The sequence below is a fragment of the Anopheles arabiensis genome, chromosome X, assembly GCF_016920715.1.
Source record: "Anopheles arabiensis isolate DONGOLA chromosome X, AaraD3, whole genome shotgun sequence".
Taxonomy (NCBI): Eukaryota; Metazoa; Arthropoda; class Insecta; order Diptera; family Culicidae; genus Anopheles; species Anopheles arabiensis.
In genome coordinates this window covers 26,133,266-26,158,265 of record NC_053519.1, presented here as the reverse complement: position 1 = coordinate 26,158,265, position 25,000 = coordinate 26,133,266, and the positions used below count along the sequence as shown (strand labels likewise).

Genomic DNA, 25,000 nt, shown 5'->3' with positions numbered 1-25,000 from the left:
TCTCCATGTTTCCTAGACTGCCAGTCACCGACCGATGGGATGACACGGTGCGTCCACCGCGTGTGCCGGCTAGCATCCTGTTGCAGTGCGTCGGCATCCCATTCCTTCTGCCAGCAGTCGATGGTAAACTGCCTCTCAGTCGCCCGGATGTCCTCCTTCGTTGCAGCACGGTCTGGAGCAAGGAGTTGTTGATGGACCCGGGCATCCTCGTTGATGAGGTGGCATATCGGTACGAGTCCAGCGAGCAGGGTGGCCGTCTCATACCTGACGGTACGGAATGCCCGTGCCACCCTGATGGCGGCTCTTCGCTGTACTCGTTGCAGCATCCGTCGGCACTCACGCACCCGAGTTGCCTCCGCCCAGACGGGAGCAGCATACCGCAACACCGATTCTGCCACATACGCCAGCAGCCTTGACTTGGCCGTCCTGGGGCCGCTGTGGTTTTGCATGAGGCGCGTTACAGCTGCCACCACGCGCGACGCCTTTTCCGTGACGTTGGTGACATGGTCTCGCCATTTCAGGTGATCTTGGAGCTGCACGCCCAAGTACCTGATGCTCCTAGACGACTTGATTTCCACGTCACCAACGCGAAATGTCACCTGCGGTGGAGTCTTCTTACTCGAAATCAGGACGGCTTCAGTCTTGGCTGGGGCCAACTCCAGACCGTGCTGTTGCATCCAACGTTGGACCTGGTCAACGGCCTCCTCTGCTCTCGCGCGAACCTCGTCGGTGGTGGTAGCAGGAACCAGCAGCGCCAAGTCATCCGCGTAACCGATGATTTCGACGTCGGGAGGAAGCGGCACATGCAGCACCCGTCATACATTATGTTCCACAAAGTGGGGCCCAGAATGGACCCCTGTGGAACACCGGCGGTAACATGCCGTACGACGGGGCCTTCGCTCGTGTCGAAGTATAGCATGCGATCTTCGAAGTAGCTCCGAAGCATCCGTTGGAGGCCGGTTGGGACATCTTTGCCTGAAGGGCGCTGGCAATGGATTGCCAGCTGGCCGTGTTGAACGCGTTCTTCACGTCCAACGCCACAACAAGCAAGAATCGGTTATCCCGGCCGTTCGTTCGCCCAAACGACATGGCGGTGCGGCCGGCCTCAACAACGCGCTGAATGGCGCTCACTGTCGATCGTCCTCGACGAAATCCGAACTGCCGGTCCGACAGTCGGGGTGAAGACGGCTCCTCGAGATGGTCGTTGAGGCGGTTCAGTATGAGGCGCTCCAATACCTTCCCAGAGCGTCGAGCATGCAAAGGGGTCGGTACGAACTGCTCTCTCCCGGAGGCTTCCCTGCTTCGGCAGCAACACCAGTCTTTGCCTCTTCCACTGTGCCGGGAACGTAGCGCGGTTGAGGCAATCCTGGTACAGGACCCGGAAGACCTCCGGGAACATGGTGATTGCCGTCTTCACCGCCGCATTCGGGATGCCATCGAGCCCTGGTGCTTTGCGGCTCGCCATCTGACTCGCGATTAGCAGCAGCTCGTCGTCAGTAACAGGTGCTACACCCGCCGCAGTTGTTGCTCCCTCGTCGTTTCCCGCGTTGCTCTGCTGCGACCAGTCACAGGGCGGATGCTCAGGGAAGAGGTCGGACACAATGCGTTCGAGGACGACCCGGTCCGCTTCTGAAGGCGTCCGACTGCCCCGGAGCCGGGACATGACGACCCGATATCCTGCCCCGAACGCATTCTCTTCTGCAATTTCGATCAGCTCCTGGAACAAGTTCCGCTTGCTAGCTCGAATTGCTCGACTGAGCTCCGCCCTTGCTGTCCTGTGCTCAGCTGCTGCTATGCTGCGCTCCTCCAAATCAGCCGTCCGCAGCATCCGGTCACGGGCAACCTCGCAGTTGTTCCTCAGGCGAGCCAGGAGGAGACCACCAAAATGTGTTACGATGCGGGTCTTGGTGCAGTCGGGTAACCCGCTGCATTGTCTCATCGCAGGCCTTCAACATGGCTGCGATCATACCCTCCTGGGTCGATGCGCGTTGGACAAAGTCCGCAGCGAACAGCGCCTCGAGGAATGATGTAGCAGAAAACTGCGAGGTCTTCCATCTACGGCCAGCGTGACGCACACGCCTCTGGCTAGCGGAAGCACCCTGCCGCGACGACGGTTGCCGCTGATGTTGCTGTTGCTGCTGTTGCGATGGCTGCTGCTGCTGCTGCTGCTGCTGAAGTGACTGCTGCTGCTGCGCAGAGGACTGTTGCGCTGGCTGCTGCTGGTCCTGCAGTTGCTCGGGCGATGCTGGTGTTCCTCCCACGGTGTAGAGGACATAGCGGTGGTCTGATGCGGTGTAGCGTGTACTCACGATCCACGTATCTGGGCGAGCAATCGACGGGCTTGCGAACGCCAAGTCAATTATGCTCGGGAGAGCCACCCCGTTGCCGTCGAACGTGAATTCTCGACCTTGGTTTATCACGCTCAAGCCAAGCTGCTCCACCATAGCGTGCAGCTCTTCCCCGCGGTTGCAAGTCTCGGATTGCCCCACTCCTCATGTCTGGCGTTAAAATCGCCGGCGACGACGACTTGAGGGTGGGAGAAGGCTTCGAGTTCTATGGCTTCAATGAAGCGCTCGAACTCGGCGAGGCTGAGGCTTGGTGGAGCATAGCAGCTTATGAAGGTCACTCCGCCAATCTGCGCTGCTACCAGCCCCGAGCTTCGCTGCACCACACGCGCTGAATTGGTAGCTCACCGACAGCTACCACCGCTACCGTCCGGCAGCTGCTGAATGCCCACCGGCCGTTATTCTCTGGTGGACGCAGAACATCAGAGAGGATGAGCACGTCTGCTTTCTCCTCTCTGGCAGCTTGTAGCACCAGATTCTGGGCATCACGGCCATGGCCCAGATTCGCCTGCAAGACTTTTAGGACCGGAAGCATCGCTGAGCCGAACGAGCACATTCGCTGTGTCCTATGTGGTGAGCGCCACCACACAGTGCACACTTCGCCTCATTTTGGCAGGATCGTGCTTTGTGTCCGTCTAGTCCGCAACGGATGCACATATTCTGCCGATCTGCAGTGGAACGGCAGTTCGACGCAATGTGGCCCATCTCCAGACAGCGGAAGCATCGCTGACGCTCTGGAGGGGTTGGTGGAGCTGCACGTACCTTGCTAACGCAGTCGCACAGGAATAGTTTGGCTCCTTCCAACTGACGAGCTGATTTCGCTGGTAGCCGGATTCGTGCTCGCTTCGACCCATCTGGAAGTTCCCAAATGCTGGTGGAAACTACTCCAGCACTTGCGCCAATCTTCTCATCGAGGGCAGCAATGATGTCCTCCTCCGCAGCGAGGGATCGATGTCGGATACGAGCAGCTCACCCATTTCGGTGACAAGCCGACTTACGCCTGCGTCACCGATAATCTTGCGGACGCCATCAAGCATAAGTGGGGCATTTGCCGTCTTGCTTAGTTCCATGCGTAGCAGTCTGGCATGGGTTCGGCGACCCTGCTTGATATGCCCTTTCATGACACAGTAGGCCGGGTCGAGACGGATGGCTTTGCGCACCTTGTCGTAAATGCCATCCCAGGTTTCGCCTTCGCTGGGTGACACCTCGATGATGTCAGGCCTCGGCTTTCGCTTACGCTGTAGCTGCTGCTGCTGCTGCATACGCTCCTGCTGTTGCTGCTGCGAGCCAGCGACCGCCTGTCGCTGTGGCTGACGTTGCTGCTGCTGCTGTTGATGCTGCGCGATACCGACTGCCTGTCGCTGTAGCTGACGCTGCTGCTGCTGCTGTTGCGGCTGCTGCTGGGAGCGTGGCTTACCCGTAGCTTTGCCGCGATATCTACGCCGCACGACCTCGCTGTAGGTCAACTCCGGCACGACGTCTCCGCGGACGGCAGTCGATGCCTCGTTACGCGGCGGCATGACTGCACGCGACGTCGACGCGCGGGGCTGCTCCTGCTCTTGCTGGTTCCGCTGCTGCTGTTGTTGTTGCTGCTGCGGCTGCGCAGAGGATCGGCGTGGCAACGGAGTTGGAGGTTGACGCGAGCTAGCTGACGGTTGTCCGCCGGCAACCTTTGCTGCCAGTAAGGAGTTTAGAACGTCTCGGTCGCGCTGATGTGCGGCGGCGAGCTTCTCCATTTGCGCCTCCAGCTTTTCTTCACGGCGCTTCGCCTCCTCCTTCTCCTCCTGTAGCAGTTGGCACATGCCAGTTATCTGCTCCGAGAGGCGAGAATTTTGCTCCTTCATTTCCAAATTCTGCTCCTCTAGCCGCTGAATTGTTGCCTTAAGCAACTCGAGCTCCGGTGTGGTCGAGGCGGCCTTGGATGCCACGGCGGGCTTGTTGTTGCCTGTGACACTGACCCTAGGCAGCGCCACTCGAGGCTCGGTCACAAACAGCTTCGAGCCGGATGCCAAGCTGCTACGGCAGTCCACAGAGACTGACCTCGCACTCGCGCGCGTTGACATCCCGGATGATGCCATCATCTTTGCCGACTTTCAGGTTGGTGGGTTAAATAACCCTGGGGGTCGATGTGACCCCGGGGGTCGGTTGACCCGGGGGTCGAGATGACCCCAAGTATGCAGCGCCGTCTAGCTGGTGTTCTGCCGCTCAATCGCTGCTGTAGAATCCTTCTTCCACGCTGGTTTTCCACTATGGTCCGACTTGCGACCCCCTGGTGGGCTGGGGGGGAGGGGTGTGGTGGAGAAAAATTACGAGAGGGTGCGTCGCTCACGTGGGGAATGGATCCGCACCAATCCCGAATTTTTCCGGCACTTTTCACGTCCAAATTGCGCTGCCCGCTTTTTCGACCCTTTTGAACCTATTTTAGGGATTTTTCACCGGGAGCGGGGAGGGGGGGAAATTATTTTCGCGTGTTTTGTTTTATCGCCCTCTATCACCCCGCAGCTTCGCCGATTTTTTCTAATTTTTCGAAAAAAAATTCGAAAAATTCGAGCAGTTTTCGAGTTGCTCGAACTACTCGAATCGAGCAAATTCGAGCTGCCGCGGGCACTACACTTCTTCCCCGAATTTTCTGCGCACTTTTGTAAACTCGAGCACTTTTCGAGCAATAACGGACTTTTCAAATTTTTGCCCCTTGGGAACTGCTCCCCGGACAAAATTTGTCCCTTGGGTATTATAGAACTGTCACCAAGAAACGTCAAAAATTTTTTCACGATTTTCACAAATTTTTGATGCAATCTTATTGTACGCATAAAAACAAGCACAACGGTGAAAACCGCACACGAATCCGAGCAAAACTCGCGGAGTTATTCGCGATTTGCTATTTATTTCGATTTTTCCGAAAGCACGTGCTCCGGCGGTAGCACCCCGACACTTTTATTTTCTCGTTTTTCACCGATTTTCGTTCTGTTTTTTTAAATTCACGTTCAGCGTCACTACGCGCACCTTTAAAATCACATCCGGCACGAATCCGTGCGTTTTTCACTGAGTTATTCACATTCAAAGTTCCCCATACAAATTGTATGGGGATGTAAACACACACTTTTATGCACTTTAAACTTCTCAAAACGTCTCGAAAACACTTTAAAACGCTTTAGAAGCGTCGAATTATCCAGAATCGAGTGTTTCCGGCGCCGAAATCACACAGTTTTGCGCATTTTTCCACACCCGGAAATTTGGTACTACCGGGGGGGGCAAATGTACACAGAACAACACGAATTTTTAAAGCGCAAAAATCACAGAAATTCGACCAAATAACACTATCTATAGGTAAATTGGGTGCTCTGAACACGATTTTGAGGGTTTCAGAGCGATCCGAGGCCGTTTTACACACTTTTTGCACACTTTGTCGGAGCGTGTTTACATACGTCTGTACCCGACGGCTACTCGATGAACACTACAGGGATAACTGGCTTTTTTTTTTTTTTTATAACGGGTTTCTTTATTTTATAGAATCCTCACCCACCCCTACAATGTATACCCGCGAGGGTTTTTTGAAGGGGTCCTGAGCCGTATTTGGCCAATCTGCAACCGTGCTTTTGCACCTTTCACTTTATTCAAATTCAAATAAATTAAAATTCTTTTACTCCTATCGTACTCCAGTCGGAGTCTTCTGGTTCAGCTTTCGCTGCTTCTACTGCAGCGCTGTGAATCTAGCGGGAGGCAACTTCCGCCTCGACCGCTGCCACTTGTTCAGCAGCGCTTAGGCCACCGTCTTCGACTACTGCTGCAGCCTCCTCCACCTGTTGCGATGTCTCACGAGACGGTCCGTCAGCGTGTTCCGCGATTGCTCGGCCGTCATCGTCATCGCTTCTTGCCCGGCTGGACACTCCGAGGAGCCGACGGTTTCGCCTCCTCTCTCTAAACCGCGCTTGCCGTTCACGAAGCGCTGCACGTCGCTGAGCGGTGCGTGGTGAAGCCGGTGGGGTTGGGGGAAGTCCAGCTCGACGTTCTTCCCGCCGACGTGCTGTTGCTGCTCGCCGGTTGGCGTTTCGTCTCACGTTTCGGGCCCGTCGCACCTCGGCGCGTTGAGCCTCTAACTGAATCACGTCGTCGGTATGGTGCTCGATGACGTGAACCGCCAGTGCTGCCCGCTCCTCGTCCCACGCTCGCTGCAGCTGGGCCGTTATCTGCTTAGCAGCTTCGCATATACGGCTCCAGCTCTCGGCATCGCGCAGCAAATGCCGCTGGAGGGTGTCAGGACAGACAGGGTCTGGACCCCTCGCCTAGTAGCTCCTGACGTACCGCAGCGAATCGTGGACACTCGAAGAACGCGTGCTCCGCCGTTTCTGGGACGCCGACGCACAACTGGCAGTCTGGGGACGACGTGAATCCATTATGGCACAGGTAGTCACGGAAAAATCCGTGTCCGGACAGAACCTGCGCCAAATGAAAAGTCATGTCTCCATGTTTCCTAGACTGCCAGTCACCGACCGATGGGATGACACGGTGCGTCCACCGCGTGTGCCGGCTAGCATCCTGTTGCAGTGCGTCGGCATCCCATTCCTTCTGCCAGCAGTCGATGGTAAACTGCCTCTCAGTCGCCCGGATGTCCTCCTTCGTTGCAGCACGGTCTGGAGCAAGGAGTTGTTGATGGACCCGGGCATCCTCGTTGATGAGGTGGCATATCGGTACGAGTCCAGCGAGCAGGGTGGCCGTCTCATACCTGACGGTACGGAATGCCCGTGCCACCCTGATGGCGGCTCTTCGCTGTACTCGTTGCAGCATCCGTCGGCACTCACGCACCCGAGTTGCCTCCGCCCAGACGGGAGCAGCATACCGCAACACCGATTCTGCCACATACGCCAGCAGCCTTGACTTGGCCGTCCTGGGGCCGCTGTGGTTTTGCATGAGGCGCGTTACAGCTGCCACCACGCGCGACGCCTTTTCCGTGACGTTGGTGACATGGTCTCGCCATTTCAGGTGATCTTGGAGCTGCACGCCCAAGTACCTGATGCTCCTAGACGACTTGATTTCCACGTCACCAACGCGAAATGTCACCTGCGGTGGAGTCTTCTTACTCGAAATCAGGACGGCTTCAGTCTTGGCTGGGGCCAACTCCAGACCGTGCTGTTGCATCCAACGTTGGACCTGGTCAACGGCCTCCTCTGCTCTCGCGCGAACCTCGTCGGTGGTGGTAGCAGGAACCAGCAGCGCCAAGTCATCCGCGTAACCGATGATTTCGACGTCGGGAGGAAGCGGCACATGCAGCACCCCGTCATACATTATGTTCCACAAAGTGGGGCCCAGAATGGACCCCTGTGGAACACCGGCGGTAACATGCCGTACGACGGGGCCTTCGCTCGTGTCGAAGTATAGCATGCGATCTTCGAAGTAGCTCCGAAGCATCCGTTGGAGGCCGGTTGGGACACCTTTGCCTGAAGGGCGCTGGCAATGGATTGCCAGCTGGCCGTGTTGAACGCGTTCTTCACGTCCAACGCCACAACAAGCAAGAATCGGTTATCCCGGCCGTTCGTTCGCCCAAATGACATGGCGGTGCGGCCGGCCTCAACAACGCGCTGAATGGCGCTCACTGTCGATCGTCCTCGACGAAATCCGAACTGCCGGTCCGACAGTCGGGGTGAAGACGGCTCCTCGAGATGGTCGTTGAGGCGGTTCAGTATGAGGCGCTCCAATACCTTCCCCAGAGCGTCGAGCATGCAAAGGGGTCGGTACGAACTGCTCTCTCCCGGAGGCTTCCCTGCTTCGGCAGCAACACCAGTCTTTGCCTCTTCCACTGTGCCGGGAACGTAGCGCGGTTGAGGCAATCCTGGTACAGGACCCGGAAGACCTCCGGGAACATGGTGATTGCCGTCTTCACCGCCGCATTCGGGATGCCATCGAGCCCTGGTGCTTTGCGGCTCGCCATCTGACTCGCGATTAGCAGCAGCTCGTCGTCAGTAACAGGTGCTACACCCGCCGCAGTTGTTGCTCCCTCGTCGTTTCCCGCGTTGCTCTGCTGCGACCAGTCACAGGGCGGATGCTCAGGGAAGAGGTCGGACACAATGCGTTCGAGGACGACCCGGTCCGCTTCTGAAGGCGTCCGACTGCCCCGGAGCCGGGACATGACGACCCGATATCCTGCCCCGAACGCATTCTCTTCTGCAATTTCGATCAGCTCCTGGAACAAGTTCCGCTTGCTAGCTCGAATTGCTCGACTGAGCTCCGCCCTTGCTGTCCTGTGCTCAGCTGCTGCTATGCTGCGCTCCTCCAAATCAGCCGTCCGCAGCATCCGGTCACGGGCAACCTCGCAGTTGTTCCTCAGGCGAGCCAGGAGGGAGACCACCAAAATGTGTTACGATGCGGGTCTTGGTGCAGTCGGGTAACCCGCTGCATTGTCTCATCGCAGGCCTTCAACATGGCTGCGATCATACCCTCCTGGGTCGATGCGCGTTGGACAAAGTCCGCAGCGAACAGCGCCTCGAGGAATGATGTAGCAGAAAACTGCGAGGTCTTCCATCTACGGCCAGCGTGACGCACACGCCTCTGGCTAGCGGAAGCACCCTGCCGCGACGACGGTTGCCGCTGATGTTGCTGTTGCTGCTGTTGCGATGGCTGCTGCTGCTGCTGCTGCTGCTGAAGTGACTGCTGCTGCTGCGCAGAGGACTGTTGCGCTGGCTGCTGCTGGTCCTGCAGTTGCTCGGGCGATGCTGGTGTTCCTCCCACGGTGTAGAGGACATAGCGGTGGTCTGATGCGGTGTAGCGTGTACTCACGATCCACGTATCTGGGCGAGCAATCGACGGGCTTGCGAACGCCAAGTCAATTATGCTCGGGAGAGCCACCCGTTGCCGTCGAACGTGAATTCTCGACCTTGGTTTATCACGCTCAAGCCAAGCTGCTCCACCATAGCGTGCAGCTCTTCCCCGCGGTTGCAAGTCCTCGGATTGCCCCACTCCTCATGTCTGGCGTTAAAATCGCCGGCGACGACGACTTGAGGGTGGGAGAAGGCTTCGAGTTCTATGGCTTCAATGAAGCGCTCGAACTCGGCGAGGCTGAGGCTTGGTGGAGCATAGCAGCTTATGAAGGTCACTCCGCCAATCTGCGCTGCTACCAGCCCCGAGCTTCGCTGCACCACACGCGCTGAATTGGTAGCTCACCGACAGCTACCACCGCTACCGTCCGGCAGCTGCTGAATGCCCACCGGCCGTTATTCTCTGGTGGACGCAGAACATCAGAGAGGATGAGCACGTCTGCTTTCTCCTCTCTGGCAGCTTGTAGCACCAGATTCTGGGCATCACGGCCATGGCCCAGATTCGCCTGCAAGACTTTTAGGACCGGAAGCATCGCTGAGCCGAACGAGCACATTCGCTGTGTCCTATGTGGTGAGCGCCACCACACAGTGCACACTTCGCCTCATTTTGGCAGGATCGTGCTTTGTGTCCGTCTAGTCCGCAACGGATGCACATATTCTGCCGATCTGCAGTGGAACGGCAGTTCGACGCAATGTGGCCCATCTCCAGACAGCGGAAGCATCGCTGACGCTCTGGAGGGGTTGGTGGAGCTGCACGTACCTTGCTAACGCAGTCGCACAGGAATAGTTTGGCTCCTTCCAACTGACGAGCTGATTTCGCTGGTAGCCGGATTCGTGCTCGCTTCGACCCATCTGGAAGTTCCCAAATGCTGGTGGAAACTACTCCAGCACTTGCGCCAATCTTCTCATCGAGGGCAGCAATGATGTCCTCCTCCGCAGCGAGGGGATCGATGTCGGATACGAGCAGCTCACCCATTTCGGTGACAAGCCGACTTACGCCTGCGTCACCGATAATCTTGCGGACGCCATCAAGCATAAGTGGGGCATTTGCCGTCTTGCTTAGTTCCATGCGTAGCAGTCTGGCATGGGTTCGGCGACCCTGCTTGATATGCCCTTTCATGACACAGTAGGCCGGGTCGAGACGGATGGCTTTGCGCACCTTGTCGTAAATGCCATCCCAGGTTTCGCCTTCGCTGGGTGACACCTCGATGATGTCAGGCCTCGGCTTTCGCTTACGCTGTAGCTGCTGCTGCTGCTGCATACGCTCCTGCTGTTGCTGCTGCGAGCCAGCGACCGCCTGTCGCTGTGGCTGACGTTGCTGCTGCTGCTGTTGATGCTGCGCGATACCGACTGCCTGTCGCTGTAGCTGACGCTGCTGCTGCTGCTGTTGCGGCTGCTGCTGGGAGCGTGGCTTACCCGTAGCTTTGCCGCGATATCTACGCCGCACGACCTCGCTGTAGGTCAACTCCGGCACGACGTCTCCGCGGACGGCAGTCGATGCCTCGTTACGCGGCGGCATGACTGCACGCGACGTCGACGCGCGGGGCTGCTCCTGCTCTTGCTGGTTCCGCTGCTGCTGTTGTTGTTGCTGCTGCGGCTGCGCAGAGGATCGGCGTGGCAACGGAGTTGGAGGTTGACGCGAGCTAGCTGACGGTTGTCCGCCGGCAACCTTTGCTGCCAGTAAGGAGTTTAGAACGTCTCGGTCGCGCTGATGTGCGGCGGCGAGCTTCTCCATTTGCGCCTCCAGCTTTTCTTCACGGCGCTTCGCCTCCTCCTTCTCCTCCTGTAGCAGTTGGCACATGCCAGTTATCTGCTCCGAGAGGCGAGAATTTTGCTCCTTCATTTCCAAATTCTGCTCCTCTAGCCGCTGAATTGTTGCCTTAAGCAACTCGAGCTCCGGTGTGGTCGAGGCGGCCTTGGATGCCACGGCGGGCTTGTTGTTGCCTGTGACACTGACCCTAGGCAGCGCCACTCGAGGCTCGGTCACAAACAGCTTCGAGCCGGATGCCAAGCTGCTACGGCAGTCCACAGAGACTGACCTCGCACTCGCGCGCGTTGACATCCCGGATGATGCCATCATCTTTGCCGACTTTCAGGTTGGTGGGTTAAATAACCCTGGGGTCGATGTGACCCCGGGGGTCGAGTTGACCCCGGGGGTCGAGATGACCCCAAGTATGCAGCGCCGTCTAGCTGGTGTTCTGCCGCTCAATCGCTGCTGTAGAATCCTTCTTCCACGCTGGTTTTCCACTATGGTCCGACTTGCGACCCCCTGGTGGGCTGGGGGAGGGGTGGCGGGTGGAGAAAAATTACGAGAGGGTGCGTCGCTCACGTGGGGAATGGATCCGCACCAATCCCGAATTTTTCCGGCACTTTTCACGTCCAAATTGCGCTGCCCGCTTTTTCGACCCTTTTGAACCTATTTTAGGGATTTTTCACCGGGAGCGGGGGAGGGGGGAGGGGGGAAATTATTTTCGCGTGTTTTGTTTTATCGCCCTCTATCACCCCGCAGCTTCGCCGATTTTTTCTAATTTTTCGAAAAAAATTCGAAAAATTCGAGCAGTTTTCGAGTTGCTCGAACTACTCGAATCGAGCAAATTCGAGCTGCCGCGGGCACTACACTTCTTCCCCGAATTTTCTGCGCACTTTTGTAAACTCGAGCACTTTTCGAGCAATAACGGACTTTTCAAATTTTTGCCCCTTGGGAACTGCTCCCCGGACAAAATTTGTCCCTTGGGTATTATAGAACTGTCACCAAGAAACGTCAAAATTTTTTCACGATTTTCACAAATTTTTGATGCAATCTTATTGTACGCATAAAAACAAGCACAACGGTGAAAACCGCACACGAATCCGAGCAAAACTCGCGGAGTTATTCGCGATTTGCTATTTATTTCGATTTTTCCGAAAGCACGTGCTCCGGCGGTAGCACCCCGACACTTTTATTTTCTCGTTTTTCACCGATTTTCGTTCTGTTTTTTTAAATTCACGTTCAGCGTCACTACGCGCACCTTTAAAATCACATCCGGCACGAATCCGTGCGTTTTTCACTGAGTTATTCACATTCAAAGTTCCCCATACAAATTGTATGGGGATGTAAACACACACTTTTATGCACTTTAAACTTCTCAAAACGTCTCGAAAACACTTTAAAACGCTTTAGAAGCGTCGAATTATCCAGAATCGAGTGTTTCCGGCGCCGAAATCACACAGTTTTGCGCATTTTTTCCACACCCGGAAATTTGGTACTACCGGGGGGGCAAATGTACACAGAACAACACGAATTTTTAAAGCGCAAAAATCACAGAAATTCGACCAAATAACACTATCTATAGGTAAATTGGGTGCTCTGAACACGATTTTGAGGGTTTCAGAGCGATCCGAGGCCGTTTTACACACTTTTTTGCACACTTTGTCGGAGCGTGTTTACATACGTCTGTACCCGACGGCTACTCGATGAACACTACAGGGATAACTGGCTTTTTTTTTTTTTTATAACGGGTTTCTTTATTTTATAGAATCCCTCACCCACCCCTACAATGTATACCCGCGAGGGTTTTTTTTTGAAGGGGGTCCTGAGCCGTATTTGGCCAATCTGCAACCGTGCTTTTGCACCTTTCACTTTATTCAAATTCAAATAAATTAAAATTCTTTTACTCCTATCGTACTCCAGTCGGAGTCTTCTGGTTCAGCTTTCGCTGCTTCTACTGCAGCGCTGTGAATCTAGCGGGAGGCAACTTCCGCCTCGACCGCTGCCACTTGTTCAGCAGCGCTTAGGCCACCGTCTTCGACTACTGCTGCAGCCTCCTCCACCTGTTGCGATGTCTCACGAGACGGTCCGTCAGCGTGTTCCGCGATTGCTCGGCCGTCATCGTCATCGCTTCTTGCCCGGCTGGACACTCCGAGGAGCCGACGGTTTCGCCTCCTCTCTCTAAACCGCGCTTGCCGTTCACGAAGCGCTGCACGTCGCTGAGCGGTGCGTGGTGAAGCCGGTGGGGTTGGGGGAAGTCCAGCTCGACGTTCTTCCCGCCGACGTGCTGTTGCTGCTCGCCGGTTGGCGTTTCGTCTCACGTTTCGGGCCCGTCGCACTTCGGCGCGTTGAGCCTCTAACTGAATCACGTCGTCGGTATGGTGCTCGATGACGTGAACCGCCAGTGCTGCCCGCTCCTCGTCCCACGCTCGCTGCAGCTGGGCCGTTATCTGCTTAGCAGCTTCACATATACGGCTCCAGCTCTCGGCATCGCGCAGCAAATGCCGCTGGAGGGTGTCAGGACAGACAGGGTCTGGACCCCTCGCCTAGTAGCTCCTGACGTACCGCAGCAAATCGTGGACACTCGAAGAACGCGTGCTCCGCCGTTTCTGGGACGCCGACGCACAACTGGCAGTCTGGGGACGACGTGAATCCATTGTGGCACAAGTAGTCACGGAAAAATCCGTGTCCGGACAAAACCTGTGCCAGATGGAAAGTCATATCTCCATGTTTCCTAGACTGCCAGTCGCCGACCGATGGAATTACACGGTGCGTCCACCGCGTGTGCCGGCTAGCATCCTGTTGCAGTGCGTCGGCATCCCATTCCTCCTGCCAGCAGTCGAACAGGGATAACTGGCTTGTGGCCGCCAAGCGTTCATAGCGACGTGGCTTTTGATCCTTCGATGTCGGCTCTTCCTATCATTGTGAAGCAAAATTCACCAAGCGTAGGATTGTTCACCCTTTCAAGGGAACGTGAGCTGGGTTTAGACCGTCGTGAGACAGGTTAGTTTTACCCTACTGGTGTGTGCTTATAGTCGCTATCTTAACGGAATTCCTGTGCAGTACGAGAGGAACCACAGGTACGGACCACTGGCTCAATACTAGTCCGACCGGACTTTGGTATGACGCTACGTCCGCTGGATTATGCCTGAACGCCTCTAAGGTCGTAGCCAATCCGAGCTGATAGCGCTTCTCAAACCCATTAGGTGTTCGGAAGCTAGCGGGCCTAACAACCCTCTGAGATCCGTTGGAGTCTGCGTCTGCAGCCCGGCGTCTCATCCCGCTATACCTAGGCCGCAATGAGTGGAGTTCGCTGCACGTGTTAGTACCGTAACTGGGAACGCCGTTGGCTTGAGCTCTGCCCAACGTGGATATACCTAGTTTCGACACCTATCAACCGCCCGCAAACGACGGGACTTCAGGCTGGGAGCTGCGAGTTGTAGAGATGCGTTCGCATCGATCCTCTCAGGCGACCCATGCTTGGTGGTTTGTCCGTGTGCCCCTTCCTCGATGTGCGCAAGCTCGTCTTGGTCTGGGGACCACGTCGACACAGGGGATACTCTTGTGAGAGCATGAGTGTACTAAGTTGAGTGTAGCAAGGGAACGCGTGCCCCTTCCTCGTTGGCGTAACTAACCATCTTGGTCTGGGGACCGTGGTACCGTGCTCTGGTGAAGCTTGGTGCGTGCTCCTTCCTTGTCAGACGAGTGACTTGACCTGGTCTGGAGACCGTTCCTTTATACTAGTGGACAAGAGTTGGCTACTTCCGTGTCAGACGAGTGACTTGACATAGGATGGAGAAGGACACTTAACACTAATGAGCTTGTCGGCGTGCCTCGTTCTCGACTTGATTGTCTTGATGTGAGGACCGTGCGGACCACACCAGTAAGCTTACACATGCTCGTTACAAGTTGTATAAGTTGACCCGTTTGGCCCGGTTGCCTTGCACATGATGGTGTTGACCATGTTCGGTTAACAGGTCGTGTGTCGAGGTGGTCGGCCTTGGTAGTAGGATGTCTTGTGCATGTGACGTGTTGACCTGGTTTGGTCGGTGTGTCGTCGTGTACGAGATGACCTACTTACCCGTCAGTTTTCCAAGTTGTATCATGTGTTGACTTAGTTGACGTGTCATGTGCTTGGATGATTAGCGTACGGGTCATGTATGGTGCGCTTGCTTCAGTTGAAGGGATGTACTAGTACAGTTGTATTAATCGTTTATTTCACGATCTGGTCTTTTGGCTGGATCGTGAAAAAACGCTAAGTCCCAAATCCTGAACTCGAGAAGAAAGCGCCAATGACAACGTTTTTGACTGGAGCTCCCTAGCATTCGGCTTTTTCTACTTTGAAGGGATGCACTGTTGTATGAATTGTTTATTCACGAACTGGTCGTTTGATTGGATCGTGAAAAAAACGCTCAGTCCCAAATCCTGAACTCGACAGGAAAGCGCTGATTGCAAACATTTTGACTGGAAGTCCCTTGAAAATGGCGTTTTCGTTATTGGCATTATGTGGCACGTTTATTGTGGCTAGAACATTAATTATTCACCAAATGGCACCAAAGCTTGGCAAAAGTCGCGAAACACTCCTATCTCGACGCACCAGCAATCGCAACTTGATGCAAAATAAATTGCACGAGCTAATGATACTTGTACCATGCACAGTACACCGTACCAAAATATACCCCTGAAAGTGTGCAATTTGGTGCTACCCTAGAGAATATGTATGGGGAAGCCTAGCTACGTGTGTCGCACGTTCCAAGTTGCATGGACGTCGAACAGAGGCATGCAAAAGCACCTATCTAGGGGAATTACTCTACGTTCTAGTAGCAAGTGCGATTTTCCGGTCCAGCACGGCAGTACGCCTGCACGCATACACTCCATGTACCAAAAATGTACCAACCTAGGCGTTGCTCAGTAGCTTTTGGCGGCACATAGAAAAAGTATTCGAGTTCAGATTTTTGGGACTTAGCGTATTTTTAAAACTAATAACGAAAATTAAATTATAAATCGGTAAACGGCTAGGAGTTGCTCAGTAGCTTTTTGCTCAACGTGGCAAAAGTATTCGAGTTCAGATTTCTAGGAAGTAGCGTATTTTTCAATCATAATAAACCGAATCAAACATAACAATGATGAAACTTACACCATGTCCCAAGGTTGTGCACAAAACGTAACGATAAAGTGCTGGCGAGGTTAGAGGTGCACCAAAATTGTGTACCGATCAGGGAAAGTACTCTACGTTCCTATGATTTGGGTGAAAAGTGTTGATTAACTGCTGGTTAGAATAGACAGTTGCTTTTCATACACATCGCAAACGAACACCCCTTAGTGAGCATTAGCAAAAGTCAATGGCACAAAGCAAATGCAATACAAACTGATCAAGTACATTAAAGAACGCTACGTACCAGGACTTCTTTCCAAGAATGGTGTCCGCGACGGGAGGGCAAGCGTCCTTCCCAGGTTTTCCTAGTAAACCTTGTATGGTAAACATACCCAAGCGTGTCTGTAAGCACGCAACGAAAGTCACGAACGGGCACATACCTAGGGAATGTACTCTACGTACTTGGACTTTTGTCCAAGAATGGTGTCCGCGACGGTCGGGCACTGCGACGCAATAACCAAATCCTAGGATTGTAACTTTAGTGTGCACAAACATAAACATTAACGCGTTCGCTCGGGCTGCGCCGTCCGTGTTGAACACAAATGTGGGTGATTATATGCGTGGAGGGACAAAAACATACGAGGAGGAGACAGTTTTCTGCACGATGTGCACAGAGCTCATTTCGTCGTCCCGGGCGAATGGAAAAACACAAACATCGCGAGTATCGTTCTAGGTTTCTGTCTATAAAAGGGCAGGCCAAAAGGTGACCGGTTGAGATAAGCATTTTAAGCATACAAACACTTTATTGGAACTTTTGATACTAAAACAAGGTACGTACATGTAGGTTGTACCAACATGGACATCTATGAACGCGGCTGCGCCCTCCGTCTTGTACTTTCCCTGATCGGTACACAGTTTTGGTGCACGGCTATCCCGACCGGCAACTTGTACCAACATAGACATCCATGAACGCGTACGTAGTGTACTTTCCCTGATCGGTACACAATGTTGGTGCACGGCATAAGAAAAGAGCTAAAATGGTCAAACTCAATCCATTTCAACAATAGATAGTCGATAGTAGCTGTGCCGATGAAGTAGGGCACGATGCAAGTTAATGTTGTTTAATTAATAACATGTCCGCCATACATTTCAGTACAAAATTGCTCGGTCAGACCTACAAAGTGCTATATCTCGAATACGAGGCGTCGGACTGGGGGTTGTAGAACAATTTTAAGTTCGTCTAATGATTCTACATCCGATTCTGGATAGCGATTTTTGACCACTTTTCAATATTTTGTGACACCCCGAACCTAGGGGCAGCTCCTAGCTTTTTTCAAAAATGTGCACCGAACGGGCCGGAGAGCTCGTGTGGCTCAAAACATGTTTTTCGCTAAAACACCTCAAAACGTGTAAGGAACGCACCCTAGCTCTTGTTTTTCAAAAGTTATGGCCGTTTAAAGTTAGACGTTTTGCTTCAAAATAGCTATTTTACCCGTCCCTATGGCCATGCTTTAAATTTTCACGAAAATGCAAGGTCAGACCTAGGGCGGGCCATATCTTGAATACTAAACGTCGCAGACATTGGTCGTAGAACAATTTTAAGTTCGTCTAATGATTCTACATCCGATTCTGGATAGCGGTTTTTTGACCACTTTTCAATATTTTGTGACACCCCGAACCTAGGGGCAGCTCCCTAGCTTTTTTCAAAAATGTGCACCGAACGGGCCGGAGAGCTCGTGTGGCTCAAAACATGTTTTTCGCTAAAACACCTCAAAACGTGTAAGGAACGCACCCTAGCTCTTGTTTTTCAAAAGTTATGGCCATTTAAAGTCAGACGGGTTTTGCTTCAAAATAGCTATTTTACCCGTCCCTATGGCCATGCTTTAAATTTTCACGAAAATGCAAGGTCAGACCTAGGGCGGGCCATATCTTGAATACTAAACGTCGCAGACATTGGTCGTAGAACAATTTTAAGTTCGTCTAATGATTCTACATCCGATTCTGGATAGCGGTTTTTGACCACTTTTCAATATTTTGTGACACCCCGAACCTAGGGGCAGCTCCTAGCTTTTTCAAAAATGTGCACCGAACGGGCCGGAGAGCTCGTGTGGCTCAAAACATGTTTTTCGCTAAAACACCTCAAAACGTGTAAGGAACGCACCCTAGCTCTTGTTTTTCAAAAGTTATGGCCATTTAAAGTCAGACGGGTTTTTGCTTCAAAATAGCTATTTTACCCGTCCCTATGGCCATGCTTTAAATTTTCACGAAAATGCAAGGTCAGACCTAGGGCGGGCCATATCTTGAATACTAAACGTCGCAGACATTGGTCGTAGAACAATTTTAAGTTCGTCTAATGATTCTACATCCGATTCTGGATAGCGGTTTTTGACCACTTTTCAATATTTTGTGACACCCCGAACCTAGGGGCAGCTCCTAGCTTTTTCAAAATGTGCACCGAACGGGCCGGAGAGCTCGTGTGGCTCAAAACATGTTTTTCGCTAAAACACCTCAAAACGTGTAAGGAACGCACCCTAGCTCTTGTTTTTCAAAAGTTATGGCCATTTAAAGTCAGACGGGTTTTTGCTTCAAAATAGCTATTTTACCCGTCCCTATGGCCATGCTTTAAATTTTCACGAAAATGCAAGGTCAGACCTAGGGCGGGCCATATCTTGAATACTAAACGTCGCAGACATTGGTCGTAGAACAATTTTAAGTTCGTCTAATGATTCTACATCCGATTCTGGATAGCGGTTTTTGACCACTTTTCAATATTTTGTGACACCCCGAACCTAGGGGCAGCTCCTAGCTTTTTTCAAAAATGTGCACCGAACGGGCCGGAGAGCTCGTGTGGCTCAAAACATGTTTTTCGCTAAAACACCTCAAAACGTGTAAGGAACGCACCCTAGATGATAAAAAGTGCAATCAGAATGTCAATCGACAACTTTGTTGGGGGTACCATTTTTACTCTACGGGCCAGTAGCTTAGGCGCGCCATTAGCGCTTTCCTTTCGGGTTCCCATTTTTGCCCTCCTGGGATTATGATCATTTGCTCATTGCCTACTATAGGGAGGGTACCTTGCTACGAGGTCAAACATGAAGATTGCACCAAATCGTAGTTTTACCTCTATTTAGTCGTAGGAGCATGGTTTGCAGTGGCAGTGGGTCATTAAGCCCCCGTTTGGGTCATACGTCCCTCCGCGATAAAAATCGTCGTATGCCTATAGTCCGAACTAATGAAGCAAAAGTGGTGTCTGGTGGGCGCTGCCGATGATTTTAACCTATGATTTTGAGCTTCCACCCTATCAAAACGTTCCTGGAGCAGTACATCACGGGTCTACGGACCCAAAGACTTCGTCGTGATGGTTTCTAGTAAAAAGTTGTAACAGCTAAGGGTTTTGAATACGCGTATATTAACCATTGCTTGAAACTAAGCTTCGTTGTCTTTAAACTCTGCAAGACCAATCGAACTTCTTAGGGAAACCCGAAGGATTCACGCTAAGCTCGATGAGCTATTATGGGTAGTGGTGCATGATCTGGTGTTCCTTGGATCTAATCCAATGAATAAATTTATGAGGGTATATATGGTGCAGGGCACAAAGCGTGATGAAACCGGGTCTTCCTACCAAATGTGGCATATTTTTTCCTGAGAGCGAAGCTCAGACCCACGTAGGGGAGAGCGAAGTGGAACTTAAATGTTCTATGCAGCAAATGTTCGCCATGCGGATAAACAAGTTGGAATAGTTCAATGTAGTGTAATGCAAACACGAATCGCAAATAACGATACGGGACCCAGAAGCAATTCTGCGGATCCCTCGGGGAGTGGTGAGTTGATATAAATTAGAGGTGAAAGTCCAAGTTGTTCAAGCTCCGGCTCGGCAGCCGATACGAGGTTTCTGTTGAGCTTTGTACATCGCGCAGAGGCGCCGTTCGGTTCTAGCAATGATTCCCGCCACCATGTTCCATGCGTGCAGAGATCCGTTAGAGCTCGTTCAATGTGTCCCGCCGTGATTACGCAAAAGTCCAACAGTTGACCAAGTTGGGGTGCGTCAAGTAAACGCGCAGAGATGCCGTTCGGTTTAGAGCAATGTCTCCCGTATCACGTTGGAGTTCTTCCACTAGTGCGGAGAGATCGCTGAACCGTTCAATGTGTCCCGTCGTGGTGTGCTTGTACCGAACACTTAGGATATACCATGCTTTGTTGGTTTGGGATAGGAGTGGTCGCGCAACTGCCTCCACGCCGCAAAGTGCCAGTTCGGATTGAAGGTCAACTTTAGCCGTTCAATGCATCAGTCGGTGGGTGTTCAGATGGCATCACAACTTCCCCTAGGTGCTTAAGTTGGTTGGGTTGTAAAACATGTGCACATGCGCAGAGTATCGTGCGTACTAGCAAAGTCTCCCGTCACGGTGGTTATGAATGAGTTCCATTCAGTGCAGAGAGATCGTTAGTGCGTGCAATGTGTACCAGTCGATGTGTCGTACCGGAATAAAACCCCGCTTAGAGGCCCGTCGCTCGAAGAGGACAAGCAAGAGTGCGCAGAGTGCCGTACTGGCCTAGCAATGTCTCCAGACAGACGTAGGAACACCCGACGCAGTGCAGAGAGTAGATCCGCTAGCCGTGTGCAATGCATCCGACGTTGTCTGCTTGTGCAGTCTATCGAGTGGCGCCAACGACGCTCCGGCGTCACAGAACAAATCTCGGTGGTCACGGGGACTTGCGCCTCGCGTGATCAAGAGTGTAGTTCGTGTTCAAGCAATTGACTCGAATTCTGGTTGATCCTACCAGTGATATACGCTCGTCTCAAAGGTTAAGCCATGCATGTCTAAGTACAAGCTTCCTAGAAAGTGAAACCGCATAAGGCTCAGTATAACAGCTATAATTTACAAGATCCTCATCCAAACAGTTACTTGGATAACTGTGGAAAAGCCAGAGCTAATACATGCATTATGCCGGGACTGTTGGCCTCCGGGTCGGCGGAACTGGTGCACTTATTAGTTAAACCAATCGCCTCCGGGCGCTTTGAGTTGAAATCTGGATAAGGATGCCGATCGTACGGTCGCTTGCGACTGACGACAGATCTTTCAAATGTCTGCCCTATCAACTATTGATGGTAGTGTAGAGGACTACCATGGTTGCGACGGGTAACGGGGAATCAGGGTTCGATTCCGGAGAGGGAGCCTGAGAAATGGCTACCACATCCAAGGAAGGCAGCAGGCGCGTAAATTACCCAATCCCGGCACGGGGAGGTAGTGACGAGAAATAACAATATGGACCTCTCTAACGATGGTCCATAATTGGAATGAGTTGAGCATAAATCCTTTTGCAAGGATCAAGTGGAGGGCAAGTCTGGTGCCAGCAGCCGCGGTAATTCCAGCTCCACTAGCGTATATTAAAGTTGTTGCGGTTAAAACGTTCGAAGTTGATACCCCGTCCAGACTCGCGTCCGTCGCGGGCGCCCGGCCTCTCGGTTGGGACCGTCCGTGTACGCGCTCGCGGCTGCGACTCACAATGGTGTACCTGGGCGTTCTACTCCGTGACGGGTCAGGACTTGTCGCCGCGACCTCGTCGGTCAAGGTCTTGTTCGACCCAGCTTCATGGTGCCCGGGAACTCTCGTTTACCTTGAACAAATTAGAGTGCTCAAAGCAGGCTAGTTCAAAGCGTCCGGTCCTCCGGGGCCGGCGTTGGCCGAGAATAATTTTGCATGGAATAATGGAACATGACCTCGGTCTGAGTGGTTTCGTTGGTTTGTAATAGACCAAGAGGTAATGATTAACAGAAGTAGTCGGGGGCATTGGTATTACGGCGCGAGAGGTGAAATTCGTAGACCGTCGTAGGACCCACAGAAGCGAAAGCGTTTGCCAAGGATGCTTTCATTAATCAAGAACGAAAGTTAGAGGATCGAAGGCGATTAGATACCGCCCTAGTTCTAACCGTAAACGATGCCAATTAGCAATTGGGAGACGCTACCTACCTTCGGTGCTCTCAGTAGCTTCCGGGAAACCAAAATCGGGTTCCGGGGGAAGTATGGTTGCAAAGTTGAAACTTAAAGGAATTGACGGAAGGGCACCACAAGAAGTGGAGCTTGCAGTCGCAATCGAGAGCTCGACCCGAACGGACGTGTTTGCGCAGTGCTCCGTGTGGTGAGAGGGTGTTCGTGAGAGCGAGAGAGTGGGAGCGATTGATGTCCGTTTATCGAATAATAGTGAGCGTGTGTATGCGAAGCGGAAGCGAGGGTGAACTTTTGGAACTATCTGGAACTTTCTCGGCTGTGGCCGTGCGTGGTTTTCTTTTGCCCGTGCGTTTGTGTATGCGTTTGTGAGTGTGTCCGCAAGCGAGTGGAACATTCTCGGCTGTTGACGCGCGTGGCGCTTCGTTGTCCGGGCTTGTGCTTCGTGTAAGCGAGTGTGTGCGCGAGAACGAGAAGAGTTTTCTGGAACTATCTGGAACTTTCTCGGCTGTTGCCGTGCGTGGCTTTCTTTGCCCGTGCGTTTGTGTATGCGTTTGTGAGTGTGTGCGCAAGCGAGTGGAACATTCTCGGCCGTTGACGCGCGCGGTGCTCCGTTGCCCGCGCGTGTCCTTCGTGTAAGCGAGTGTGTGCGCGAGAACGAGGAGAGTTTTCTGGAACTATCTAGAACTTTCTCGACAGAGTGTGTGCGCAAGCGAGTGGAACATTCTCGGCCGTTTTCGCGCGCGGTGCTCCGTTGCCCGCGCGTGGGCTTCGCGAAAGCGTGAGTGTGTGCGCGAGCGAGTAGAATATTCTGAATTTATCTAGAACTTTCTGGACAGTTGCCGCGCGTGGCTTCCTTCTGCCCGCGCGTGTGTGTTTTGTGTGTGTGAGTGTGTGCGCAAGCGAGTAGAACATTCTCGGCCGTTGACGCGCGCGGTGCTCCGTTGCCCGCGCGTGTGCTTCGTGAAAGCGTGAGTGTGTGCGCGAGTGAGTGTAGAATATTCTGGAACTATCTAGAACTTTCTCGACAGTTGCCGCGCGTGGCTTCCTTTGCCCGCGCGTGTGTATGTGCGTGTGAGTGTGTGCGCAAGCGAGTGGAACATTCTCGGCTGTTGCCGCGTGTGGCGCTCCGTTGCTTGCGCGTAGCGTTCCGTGTCACTGTGTGTGCGCTTCTCATAGCATCACAGCGCCGGGAAATTCGTGGTGGCGGGGGTAGCAACCCGCCACCATGGATAAGCAACTGAGAGGAAGGACCATATCGGTCGATGAGCGTCCTGCGGTCGTTATAAGGAAGCTGGTAAGCGAGAAAAACTCGGGACCATCGTCGAGGAACCGTCATCGGCAGGAGTGCCAGCGAGGACCATGGCGACGGGAGGAGTGAAATCGGCGGGAACGGCGACGAAACTGGTGACTTCAACACCGGTTTCCACCGGAGAAGTGCGTCGGATGCTGGCGGATGCAAAAGCTGACAATGAGACGATGGTCGGCATTGTCAAGCGGTTGGAGGAGCAAATCCAGTTGCTGCGCTTGCAAATGGAGGCCTCCAACGAGCAGCTGAAGGAAGCGCAAAGGGAGGTAAGAGAGGCGCGCGAAGAAGCTCGGGTACGCGAAGCGGAACACCGCGAAGAGCTTCGCAAGGAGAAGGAGCTGTTCAACGCTCTTCTAGCGCAAACCCTTGGTGGAACCAGCGGAGCTCGGCTAGAGAGCCAGCAGGAACTGCAGCGAGAGCAGGAGCTGCTTCGGAGGATGGAAAGCCAGCAACGACAGGAACAGCGGCAACAGCTGGAAGATCAACAGCGCCAAAGGTGGCGTCAGCAGCAGCAGAAACAACAACGGCAGCAGCGGCTACCTGCGCAGCAATGGCCGACGGTGCAGCAGAGCGTGCGTGCTCAGCGTCAGGGCGTGACGGAGTCGGCATCCTCGGCGGTACCGGACGAGGCAGGAACGTGGGTGGAGGTCGTTCGCGGCAATCGGCGCGGGAATCAGCAGAACGGAGTGAATCTGCCCCAGCAGTCAGCCCAGCGGCAGCCAGCACACCGGCAGCATCAGCAGTGGCCGCACCAGCAAAGTGGGCAGCAGCAGCAGCAGCGGATGGGCATTCATCAGCAGGAGAAGCGGCGTCCGCGACGAAAAACGCCCGGATGAAATCGTCGTTGTGCCCGCCCCAGGAGTGTCCTTCAAGGAAATGTATGTGAAGATACGGACCAACCCGCGGATTGCCGATTTCCAGCGGCAAATTGGGGTTGGCAGAAGAACGCCGAGGACCACCTCCTGCTGCCTTTGTCCCGCGACGTCGATAGCGCGGCGCTGAAGGACATCATCCAGGAGGTCATCGGGGAACGTGGATCGGTAACCGTCAAAACAGAGATGGCCGAGGTCGTCCTGACTGGAATCGACAACATGATCGACGAGGAGGCGATCAAAAGGCGCTCATGACCACTCTTGGAAAGCAGTCATTGGTGGCCACCGTGAACCTTTGGGAGCGCCGAGACATGACGAAGCGGGCTCGCGTGCGCCTCCCACGAGCAGAAGCGGAACTTGTCAAAGATCGTCGACTGGAGCTGGGCTACACGTATTGTTCGGTACATGAAGCCCCAAAAGTATCGGGTCAGCTGACTCGCTGCTTCCGGTGTCTGGAGCGGGGACACATCGCCGCGACGTGCACGGGTGAGGATCGGTCCAAGCGTTGTATACGGTGTGGTGACCAAACTCACAAGGCGTCGGGTTGCACCAACCAGATCAAGTGCATGCTGTGTGGCGGCGCCCACCGTATTGGTGCCGCAGCCTGCGGTGGACAACCCTCGAACTGAAATGGAAGCGCTACAGATCAACGTCAATCGCAGTAGGAGCGCGCAAGACCTGGCGCTCAACACGGTGGAGGATTATGAGCAGATACTCGTACAGTGACCACGTGTACATTCGGTTTGCTGTAGGGGAGCTGTTCCAGCGGTTAGCGGCAGATAGTCGTCGACAGGAGGGTCCTTCCACGCGAGAAAGCGGCACGAGATGGCGTAGCCGTCAGTTCGATGCCGAGCTTTTCGGTGTAGCGCTCGACGTAG

The 25,000-nt window shown here is 53.6% G+C and overlaps 1 pseudogene; it reads right to left on the bottom strand.

Moving 5' to 3' along the window:
• Window positions 1-25,000, bottom strand: part of LOC120906241 — a 122,823-nt pseudogene that overhangs the window by 87,508 nt on the left and 10,315 nt on the right.